The sequence below is a fragment of the Syzygium oleosum genome, unplaced genomic scaffold, assembly GCF_021117445.2.
Source record: "Syzygium oleosum isolate NSW1041296 unplaced genomic scaffold, Sole_v2.1 Sole_v2.01, whole genome shotgun sequence".
Lineage (NCBI taxonomy): Eukaryota > Viridiplantae > Streptophyta > Magnoliopsida > Myrtales > Myrtaceae > Syzygium > Syzygium oleosum.
Genome location: NW_026607485.1, coordinates 31,483,871 through 31,494,756, shown reverse-complemented (window position 1 = coordinate 31,494,756; position 10,886 = coordinate 31,483,871). Strand labels below are relative to the sequence as shown.

Sequence of the window (10,886 nt, the reverse complement as noted above, 5' to 3'; positions counted from 1 at the left end):
ACCGTCCTTGGACTTTTGTGCATAATAATGGTACCATTTCCAATACTCCTGCCTCAGTAGGTACCACTGCCTACAAGCCTCAGTCACAACTCCAGGTTGCACGTATCTATAAATCGTTCTCCAGTCGCATTGGTTCTGTTGAATATAATTACAGGGAACTCCAAAGGATTCTATGCCAAGAAAATCGCATTATTCCAGAAGAAGCATGGGATTACTTCACACCCGTCTCATGGGATCACGAAGGATCTTCCTCTACAACAAGACGAGCACTCAGAGAATACGAGCACGAACAGGCACAGGCACAGCTCGGATTATCACAAGATCACGAAATGTCAGATATAGGAGATCCAGCACAGTCATCTCAAGATCCAGTACAGTCATCTCAGGATCCATGGGGTGGACCACTCTCTCAAGACCCCTATGACTATGGACCATTGTCCTTATCCGTTGGACTTGACGCCAGCTCTTCCTCCCACTACACACAACTAGGAAATTGGCCCCAGCCAGTTTTGCCTCAGCCAGTCTTACCTGAACCAAATTCACAACCAAACCTTCGCATCAGAATGTGGAATGACCTCCTGTTACCACAAAACACTCCAAATACTGCTTTTCCAGACCTTTCGACACATGCATCCTCTTCCTCAAACCCAGCGCCAGCCATCACTGAAGATAATTTTGAACACATTCTGATACAGAAACAGATAGCAGAATATGAACGTGCAAACAGTTCAGACAGCTCTGATTATGACTATAACTCTGGATGGAGATAAGCTTATACTATCCCACCTAACCGGCATTGTTCTAGCATATCATAGCCGGGTCCTGTTCCACCTATGAATAGGTTTTAAGTGTTCTACGAGTAAGTGTGCCAAATAATGTACTTAGTTAGGTGAGTTTTGTTTTATGTGGACAGAAGTCCAATAATGTACTCTGTTCTAGGTGTGTTTTGTCTTACCTGGACCTTCGTCCAGCATGTATTCCCCAATGCCTATATAAGGCCATGTAATCCTTCGGTTTGAAATAAGAGGGAAAGTTGTGAAATCTCAATTCTCTCACTTTTCACGCCTCTCTAAAAATCCTTTTCTTCAAAGCCTGACATGATCCTCTAAAAAAGGCAGCTCGGCCAGTTAGGCATAACATCATCCCCGGTCACTACGAGCGTCTCTATGCTCAAGCTAAATCTTCGGGTAGTTTTGCGGCTAAAAGGCGGTTCTGAAGGGCTTGAACAAGAGGTTCGCCCATGTGGAATAGCATACCTGCTGTAAGCTAACCTGATTTTTCCTGGCTCTCAGTATAGATCTCCTCATTGTTAGTCTAGCGAGAAGAGCAGGGGGACGGAGAGGAAGCAAAGGGGTCCTCAACCGAGAGAGAGATAAACGTCCGATAAATGCAAAAGCAACGGAGCAGGGGAGAGAGACAGAAGAGTCAGAAGGTGAGCCCAGATTGTCAAATGTCTGACTTTTGAATGTTGTGCTGCATGGGTGACGTGGAGTATTAAATTCGCCCAATATTTTCTCGCCAGATGGAAGGCTCGAGCGAGAAAATGGTGCCCTCTCCGTGGCAAAAAATGAGGGCCTCTCCATGCGACACGTATCGAGGAACCTCACGGAGACAACATTAGGTGGTCGGGGACTGCCAAGTTAGCGTGGTCCCACTCATGAAGCTTGTGGGGCCGGCTCGTCAGGATGAAAATTTTGCACAAAAAAATAATATTCATTAATTCTCCGTAGCCCTGCACTCTACCCCCCCTCTCGCTCCTTCTGCACGCATTTATTTCTTCTCTCTCTTCTTTTCCTTCATTTTTGCATTGAAGGAGAAAACCCACCGCTCTTCCTCTCTCTCTTTCAAATTTATTTTGAATCTCTGCGATTTCGCTCTTAAATTTCGTTCGGCTTCCTCGTTTCTTTGCCCCTGCTCCGACGAAACCAAGGTTTGGGTCCCTCGTCCTCGCTCTCTGCTTCGGCGCTCGCTCCGTCTCTGCTCTGGCGCAGCTTTCCTTCGCCCATTAATATGCTGGGGCGGCCGAGATATGTGGATCCCATTTTCACTTCATTCAGGTACGGATAATGAAACTTGCATTACTCTAATTGTTTACTTGGTTCTACATCTCTGCCCATGCCCAATCAAACACTGAGATATGTTGGAAGTTTTGATTTCTTTTACCCTTTTTTCAATCCTTTTAAGATGGAAAATTTTAATTCTGAGTTGATTGAATTTGAACTTGTTATGGCTGTATGTCGCTGGACAAGTGTGTTTTGATGGTCTCTTTCAAGTCTGGATGTGCGTTCAAGTTTTTAATTGCTCGAACATCCACTGCGCACCATGTGTTTGACAGAATGTTTGGACCAAGGTCCGATTTTGAGTCGCTTCGAATGCGTGGTGATCGGGTTCGCTTAATGATCTTTCACTAACGATTTTTGTCACCGTGGTTCAATATGCTTTTTTTATCCTTTTAGGGTCTTGTCCGGTACCTTCTCATGAACCGGGGACTGTTGAATACTGATTTTTTACGATACTTGACTGCACTTTACTGGTATTCCATTTTGTATGTTACGCATCATTTTGGAGTCATTATCGAGGGTGGGCGGTGGTCTGGTGACTTGCAGGTGGTAGGCAGTGGTGAAATTTCGCATAGTGCTTGAGATGGTGGTCCAGAAGAACGCCCAGTAGTTCTGGCCGGGCGCTTCTGGACGAACGCGTAGGGATGAGCTCAACTATAGTTCCTGACCAGCATCATCAGTCCAGCAGCCGATCCAGCCTTGGTTCTGATATGGCTGCATCTCCTTATGCAGGAAGTGAAGATAGCCATTTTCGTAGAGCAAAATAGGAATTGCAATCAATGGTCAAAAGCCATTTGAAAAGCCTTTTGAGAAAAATTGATTTAGGTATGCGAGTTATATATATGTTCTACTAGATTTTTGGTCCTATTATTATACATTTTATGCTCTAGAATCCCGTACTTGTTCTCTTTATGATGCTTTCTTTCAAGTGTTTATTGCATTTGTTTTTTCCTTGGTGCGCAAGGTGCCTTACATGTGGTGAACTTATCGATATAATCGTCGATGCAAGTCATGGTGAGTTTAAGGAAATAGCGAGGTGTTCCACTCATACTATATTGGCTGCTTGTGGCCTTGAGCACAGGAGGAGCGAGGTCTACACGATTCCTCCGCCATCCTTTTGTTCCCACATAGACAAAATGGCAACTAGACAAACAAGTCTGATGAGAGGAGTTTGCTCAACATGTTTTGATGTTTTCGTCAGAGATGTAACCCAAAACATAATGTATACAGGACTACCACCGCGTTGGTTAAGTTTAGGTCTTTACGAATTGATAAACATGGCCTGCCATTTTTTGCATGCCCATCCTTCTTTTTGGGGAGATTTAGATGAGAAGTAGGGGGATTTTTGTCCATACTGATAACTATTCGTGATCCCAAGAGGATCCATTTTTCTGTGATTACATCGGTGATATTTATTTTTTGGTTGAAGGGTCCTATTTTTGGAAGAGGTGGGTTAATCAGGGTGCACATGTCAACTTGCCAAATAGTGATAATTTATGTTCTTTTGTTCTCAAAATCAGTTTTGAAACAGAAATCTGTTTGGTAAACCTTTTGTTCCCGGGCACAAATTTGCAAAAAATTGTTCTTAGAATCAGTTTTAGATTTAGAACAGAATCAAGAGGTAAAAAAAAGTAACTTCTTGATTCTGGGAACAAGAATCAGAATTGGAAAAGAAATTTTTTTTTTCCTTCTTTCTTGCTCACTGTTCTTCTTCTTCAGCTCTTCTTGCTTGGCAAGCCATCGACCACTAGCGACTGGCAACATAGGCGAGGGCTGAACCCTGGCAGCCTGGGCGAGGGCCGCCAGCGATGAGGGTGGCCCTCGTCGGCCTTTTCCAGCCCTCGAGACTGGCAACATAGGCGAGGGCCGCCCTCGCTGAATCTGGCTAGGGCGGCAGCGAAAATCCAGCCCTCTCCAACCTTTTCCAGCGGCGAGGGCAACCCTCGCCTGTGGTCGGCAAGGGCCACGACGCCCTGGCCTGTGGCTGGTCGTCGGCCATGGCCAAGGAGGAGAGAAAAAAAAGAAAGAAATGTTAAAATATTTAAAAATATTATTAATAAAAAAGAAATTTTGTGCTGCTACTAAATGCATTTATATTCTTTTTTTATTACAGGAATGGAAATTTTGGGCCATTACCAAACGCTTTTAAATATTCAGAATCAGTTCTCGAGTGCAAAATTAAAAAGAACCATTTCTGAGCAAAATCAGTTCTCAAGTACAAAAATTTTGCCATGCACACCCTCACTCTCAATAGTACTTCCTTTTTCTTCCCAGGCGGTTCTCTCTCTTGTCCATCTAATTCAATTGCATAGGAGTGGCTAACTCACTTCTTAGAGAGTAAATTCGGACTTGAACCTAGTCAAAAGTTTTAATGTGGTATGGAATGTTCTCGTTCCTATGCACTGTGATTTGGTCTTATTTTGGTCATTGGAAACATAGGAAAATATCATCAAGCGAGACTAGCATTGACTGATGATAACTTTCCACTTGAATGAATATAACAATGCCTGAATGCGATGCCTGGTGTCGTGAAAATCCTACCCCCACTCCATTCCTATTACTTCCAAGTCCTAACTACAGTAAAATTTGGCAATTCTCACTCAATATTCCTTGCTTTTTTGACAATGCTTTGATACGTTTATGAATAATACATGGTACATAGACGTAAAGAAAAGTTCTTCAATATCGTTACTTTTGAGAGGTCCAAGCATCACACAGGAGCTATGCACAGCATTGTTTCCTCATGTCAAAACCGAAGTCGACAAGCAAAGAATTACATTTTAGCTTATAAACCTTATTCCCTTGCTTCCTATTTTAATACATTAGCAAACAACACATTCCCCCCAAGCCAACCATAAAGATTGTAGGGCTGGATTCTCAATCACGTAAGCTCTAGATCACCCGCCATTCTTCACCTACTCATAAATTATCGTCGATGACGGTGGATCATAATAGCTCAGACACAAATTCACATCTTTTTGCCCTCTCTTCATGACCCTTGTCCAACAAAGGCGATGCTTGACTGTGGCTGGCACCAACAAAAGGCGCATATTAGAAACAAGAACACCACCCTTACAAGATAAGTGATGAAATGTTCCACCAAAACGTTGAGATTGTTACGCTAAGGCCTTTAACAGCAAAGCAAATTCACCATGGAATTCAGCCTATCTCTAACAGTAGTAAGAAATTGAAACATTCATGCTTTGCTTGTCATTAACACAAAAGATGCAGCCGGAAAAAAAAAAAAAAATCTCACCGCAATACTCACCCCGTCCAACATGGCCATCAAAATGCTCACTCCAACCAAGCAAATGCTTTCTAGCATTTTTCTTCCAGGCTTGTTCAAATTGAGGCAGCTCATCTAGATAGTCATGAGCTATATGAATGAACCATTTTTGGGAATCCGGCATTTAACAAACAAGAAAATTCAATACCTTCATTTAGGTTGTGTAGAGTCTGCATTATATCCACCTTACCATCAGAATTAAGCTTCCCAGTAATAGCATGCCCCTGCAGTAAGTATTGCTTCGAGTGTTGGATGACCAACACCCCATCAGAAGTGTTGGGGTGTTGGTCATCTCTCGAATATGCCTTTTACATAAACCATTCCCTTCTCACTGAGCTAAAGCTCCTTCCTCATCTGCTCAACAATCTCGGATAGCGTTTGTCTTCCGCCACTATCATCTTTACCTTAATTTGCTCCTTCCACAGTGGCCGCATCCAATAGTGCGCTCCACTGCAAAATATCATATCAAGGGTTCAGCATATTCACAGATGATTTTTGCTCTTCAGAAATGAGTAACACTAGAAATCGGACTCTTCAAGGAAAAACAATCTTCACTTATGCTAAAGGGCTCAATGCAATGATCCAAAACCAGTTGTTTCCAATGCCGAAGCAGGTTTGTAAGAACAAGGCCAACGCTAGTGAGGCTAATGCGGGAGCGGAATGTCGGCAATGCCGCTTGCCCTTGGCTCAGAGTCATCATCCCTTCGAACCTTCAAACGAGAGCACGAAGCAAATTAACTAGCAGCCCCTTTAGAACAGAGCATCATGCTTGGGTTTGTTTTCATTTGCAGTAACAATGGTGGCAAAAAACCAGAAGGGGACTCCCTCTCCCCCTTCATTTTGTACCGAACCCACCACCACCAAAGAGAAAAGTAAAAGAAAAAGACCGATCAAAACCGCTCTAATTGGGCACACAAAAAAATGGATCGACGAAGAATCCAGCCGAGGGGGAAGAGGAGAAGAGGGAACCTTGCTTGTGGCTGGCGCCTTTCTCGACGGTATGGCACTGAGCAGAGAGCGAAAGATCGCCGGAGCAGCAACAACGCCATGGAGGGAGCGGTGGAGCAACGAGGAAGCCGAGCGAAATCGCAGAGATTCAAAATAAATTTGAAAGCGAGAGAGGAAAGAGTGATGGGTTTTCTTCTTCAATGCGAAAACGAAGGAGAAGAAGAGAGAGAAGAAATAAATGCGTGCAGAGGACAGAGAGAGAGGGGCTAGCGTGCAGGGCTAAGGAGAAATAATGAATATTATTTTTTTTGTGCAAAATTTTCATCCCGGTGAGCCGGCCCCACAAGCGCCACGTGGTCCACGTGGCGCTTCATGAGTGGTCCGGGATCACACTGACTTGGCGGTCCCGGATCACCTAATATTTTCTTCGCGGTCAAACACTTTTAATTTTCAAAATAAAGTCCCTCTCTCATCGTCGGCACCCTCGCGCCCCAACTCTCACAGCCCCAGGCGCGCGCTCTGCTCTCTCCCGACTCACGCGACCCTTCCGACTTACGACCTAGCTCTCCTCCTACGAACCACGCCGCCGCCGCCTCCACCGTCCGACGAACCACGCCTCCGCCTCTGCCTACGCCTCCGCCTCCGCCTCGAAAGGTAAAGATTTTCCAATCATTTTTGCATTCGTTTGTAATTTTGGGGATATATTATTTTGAAGGTTTTTTTTTTCTCTTTACAGTGACGAATCTGCTCTCTCCGTCCAACGAGCCATGCCGCCGCACCGCCGCTCATCTCCGGACGATGCTAGGGTTTCGGCGAAGAAGAGGACTAGAGAGTGTGTGGACGACCCACAAGAGTTCAATTTCCAAACTCATTGAGGTTTGATGAGTTCAAGCCTTCTGAATGTTCGCTGAATCGTGGGCAGGCCGTGCATTTTCTTTCTAAGCGCATCGTGCCTCTGAACCAAGCCTGCAGGGTTTTTCCATTGGAGGAGGTAACGACCCTTCATCATCTTTCGTGCTTTTCTGTCGTTACAACTTCGTTTTTTGCCGCTTCAGAGCATGTTCTTCGTGTAATTACTTTTCCTATTTGAATATTCTTGACTTCCTAGTCCGGCCATCGTTTGCTTTTGCTTATTTTGGAACAAGGTTCTTCTTATTAGAGATTTGATGATGTTATGATTGAAGCGAAATAAAACTGTTGTGTCTGTGGTGCAAGGTGTTTGCTATTTGATTTTGGAAGAGCTGGTCTTACTGTCCAATCCTGACGGTGAACGATTTCGATAGTTGGTTTTGAAACTTGCTGCAATTCTCGTGTGATCTCAGTTGCAGGGTAGCCAATTGTAGGAAGATGTCGCGAACAGCGTGACTTACTCGAGTGAACACAATCTAATAGGACTCTAGCATTTTCTTGTACTATTTGGCGGGGAAGGTTTTTTTTCTTTTTCACTTCAAATGGAATACCCCTTTTCTTCCAAAGAGAAGGGTATGTGTTACTGGATTCCTCCAGGAGTGCAGGGGGACAGCTCTGCTTCTTTGGATAATGGCACAAGAAATTCGATCTTGGAGGATCCTTTTTGGAACTTTGCTGAGCTGATGAATTTTGATGGTTATGCTGGATTATGCAACAGTCCATCTACAGCAGAGCAGATATGACGCAGAGAGAAGCGTAAATTTGGAACAACTCCAAAGAACTCGAAATTTTTATTCAATAATAATGTGTTCTTGATTACAAGATGGACATCTTATATATAGAGATAGGACTCCTAATACTAATGGAAACCGAATAATTAAAGAAACTGCCTAAATGGTAATTGTCACGCCCCGAACCCCAACGGGCTCGCGACACCCCTTCCACGGTCGTATTGAACGCGACGTCTCAGGACGCGTCGCCGACCCAAACGAAACACCCAACAATAAAGGCAAACGGAAGCGAAATTAATTAACCCAGACAATAAACAATAACAAAGGGATAGCACGCAACAGTAATTGCATACATCATAAATCAGTCACTATTACAAAACAATAACCCAGTCTACCAAATTTAAAGCCACAATTTTCAAAAGGGGGCGGTGGTTGACAAACTTATCTCCTCTACAAAAGATACTCAAAAGACAGGGTAAATGATCTATCTTTCAATTCCTGTGGAGCTCTGGCGGCATCTCCGAATCGATCACGGTCGCGGATCTGAAATGGTTATATAATAACCGTGAGAACGAGTCTCAATAAGCAACCCCCTATACCCCACGTAGGCCAATGCGTACCCAGACAAGTCGTACATGCAATCTACCCCATAATATATAAAATTCGCATCATTGTACTTACCTCGTCATCAAGCCCATGCCAACTCTACACGTTAGTCACAACGTGATAATACAATAATAGTAATTAAATAGCACATCACAACCGCTCAAACACCAACCACACTTGCACTCAATCAATCCAACTAATTCAACCAGCCAATTCAATCACACGCTCAACCAGCCAATTCAATCACACTCACTTCCGCATGCGTGGCCGAACATCTTTCTCACGACCCGCGCCATCGCGCCTCGGGTCCATTCTCACCGCCCGCGCCATCGCGCCCCGGGCCCACTTGGCACACCGGCCATTCATGCTTTCACACGGACCGCCGTCAACACGTCCCAAGTCCGTAGCCCTCCGATCAATCCGGGCTCAATTTCCAATGACCGACGTAAATACGTCCCGGTCCAACACACCTCTAACGGGCCACCGTCAACACGTCTCAAGCCCGCATCCATTTGGCACACCGGCCATTCATGCCTTCACACGGACCGCCGTCAACACGTCCCAAGTCCGTAGCCCTCCGATCAATCCGGGCTTATAATCGACAGGCATGCACACGCCATTCAATTCAATCAATTTCACGCCAATTGCATTAAACCATTCATATTCACAACTCACCACGTCAATCCACAAACCCGACGTTCAAGTCGGCCACGTACGATCACCCAAATCATGCACATCATTTTATCCAATCCAATTAGCACAATTATATCATAATATAATTAAATTAAATCACGCTCTAACCGTTCTAAACCCGAGACAAGTCATAAAATACCCAAAGTACTAGGTAGGGTTTAGGAAGTCACTTACTTCAATTTGGCTCGGGAAAAACCCGCACGGGCTCAAAAACGGGCCGGATGAACAATACCGAATGAACAAGAACGGGCCCCGATGAACAAGTGTTCGGAATCAACGATAATGGGCCCGATGAACAAGATACTTTAATGAACAAGTAATGGGCCCGGATGAACAAACCCCACCCCCGGAATGAACAGTGGCGGGCCCCGGATGAACAGTACCCCGGAATGAACAAAGTGACGCCCCTCCGAACCGTACGAGCAAGGGTGCGGGCTCGGCCACGGCCCGGGCACGCCGGCTGGCCGGGCGGGGTCGCCGGGCTAGGTGGTGGTAGACAGGGCAAGACGGCGGCGGGCAGTACGGCGGCGCGGCGGCTGGTCGAGCGGCGCGGGGAGCCCAAACGGGGAAGGCGTCGGGGAGGAAGAACAACGAGGAAGAAAGGTGGTGGCGGCCAGGGGAGCGACGGTCGGCGGAAGTGGGCGGGGAAAGGCCGGGTGGCGGAGGCCGAGCGGCGGCGGCGGAACGACGGCACGCGGTGGCGGCGAAGGCCCGGGAGCGGCCGGGAAGGCGTCGGGGAAGAGAGAAACGAGGGGAAGGGGGTCGCGCGGCGGCGGAGGTGGCACGGCGGTGTCTCGGGTGGCGGGCGACGGAGGACAGGCCGAGCGGACGGGCCGGGCAACGCCGGACCACGGCGGACGCGGCGGCAAGCTACTGCTCGCGTGCAGCGTGGACAGGGCCGGCGACAGGCGGACAAGGCCGACGAGCGGCGGTCGCGGGCGACGAGCGGCGGCACAGCTCGGTCGGGCGACGGCGGCGCAGCGACGGCGACGGGGCTGGAGGCGAGCTCGGTCGGCGTCGGCTGGTGCGAGCAGAAGCAGAAACGATCGAGCGGCGAAGGAGGAGGAAGAAGAAGAAGAAAGAAGGAAGAAGAAAAAGAAAAAAAAAGAAGAGAGAGAAGGAGAAGGGATGGGTCGACAGGGGGCAAACGTGCGTAAGGGGAAAAGGTGACCGGGGGAGAGAGAGAGAGAGAGAGAGAGAGAGAGAGAGAGAGAGAACGTGCGCGGTCGGAAGGGGAACGTGCGCGCGGAGGAGAGAGGAGAGAGGAGAGAGAAAAACAATAAAAAAATTAACTTCAATCAAATATTAAATGCGATCCGATGACCCAAATTCAAAATCGAAAGCGATCTACCGGTCCAAAATAAGCCTCGCATATAAAAAGGGACAAAGGCCGAATTAATTAAATCAAACTATATCGAGGGATGTCTACTAGTCCAAATTCGCACCCGGTCAAAAACTCCCCTTTTTCCATTATTCCTGACAATCTCAATGCAGGCTACGATAATATTGACACCGTCCAATTTATTTCGTCCTGAAACTCCCGAAAATCGACTGTCAAGTTCGGGGTCTAAATAACGGCCAAATTCGATCGAGCGCGATTCTAGCGAAATCTCAATTTTAAAACAATAACCGAGAGTGATCAGTTCCCGGGCG

The 10,886-nt window shown here is 46.5% G+C and overlaps 2 long non-coding RNA genes across 2 annotated transcripts; one reads left to right on the top strand and one right to left on the bottom strand.

Moving 5' to 3' along the window:
- Positions 1 to 1,526: 1,526 nt before the first annotated feature.
- Positions 1,527 to 3,460, top strand: LOC130140464 (uncharacterized). The gene is made up of 2 exons (XR_008818448.1): positions 1,527 to 2,057; positions 2,607 to 3,460. It is a non-coding gene; the product is annotated as an uncharacterized LOC130140464 (long non-coding RNA).
- Positions 3,461 to 4,663: 1,203 nt separating this feature from the next.
- LOC115662137 (uncharacterized) lies at positions 4,664 to 5,829 on the bottom strand. Its single transcript, XR_008818379.1, has 2 exons — positions 5,329 to 5,829; positions 4,664 to 5,088 (listed from the first exon to the last, which is right to left on the bottom strand). It is a non-coding gene; the product is annotated as an uncharacterized LOC115662137 (long non-coding RNA).
- Between the last annotated feature and the right edge of the window lie 5,057 nt (positions 5,830 to 10,886).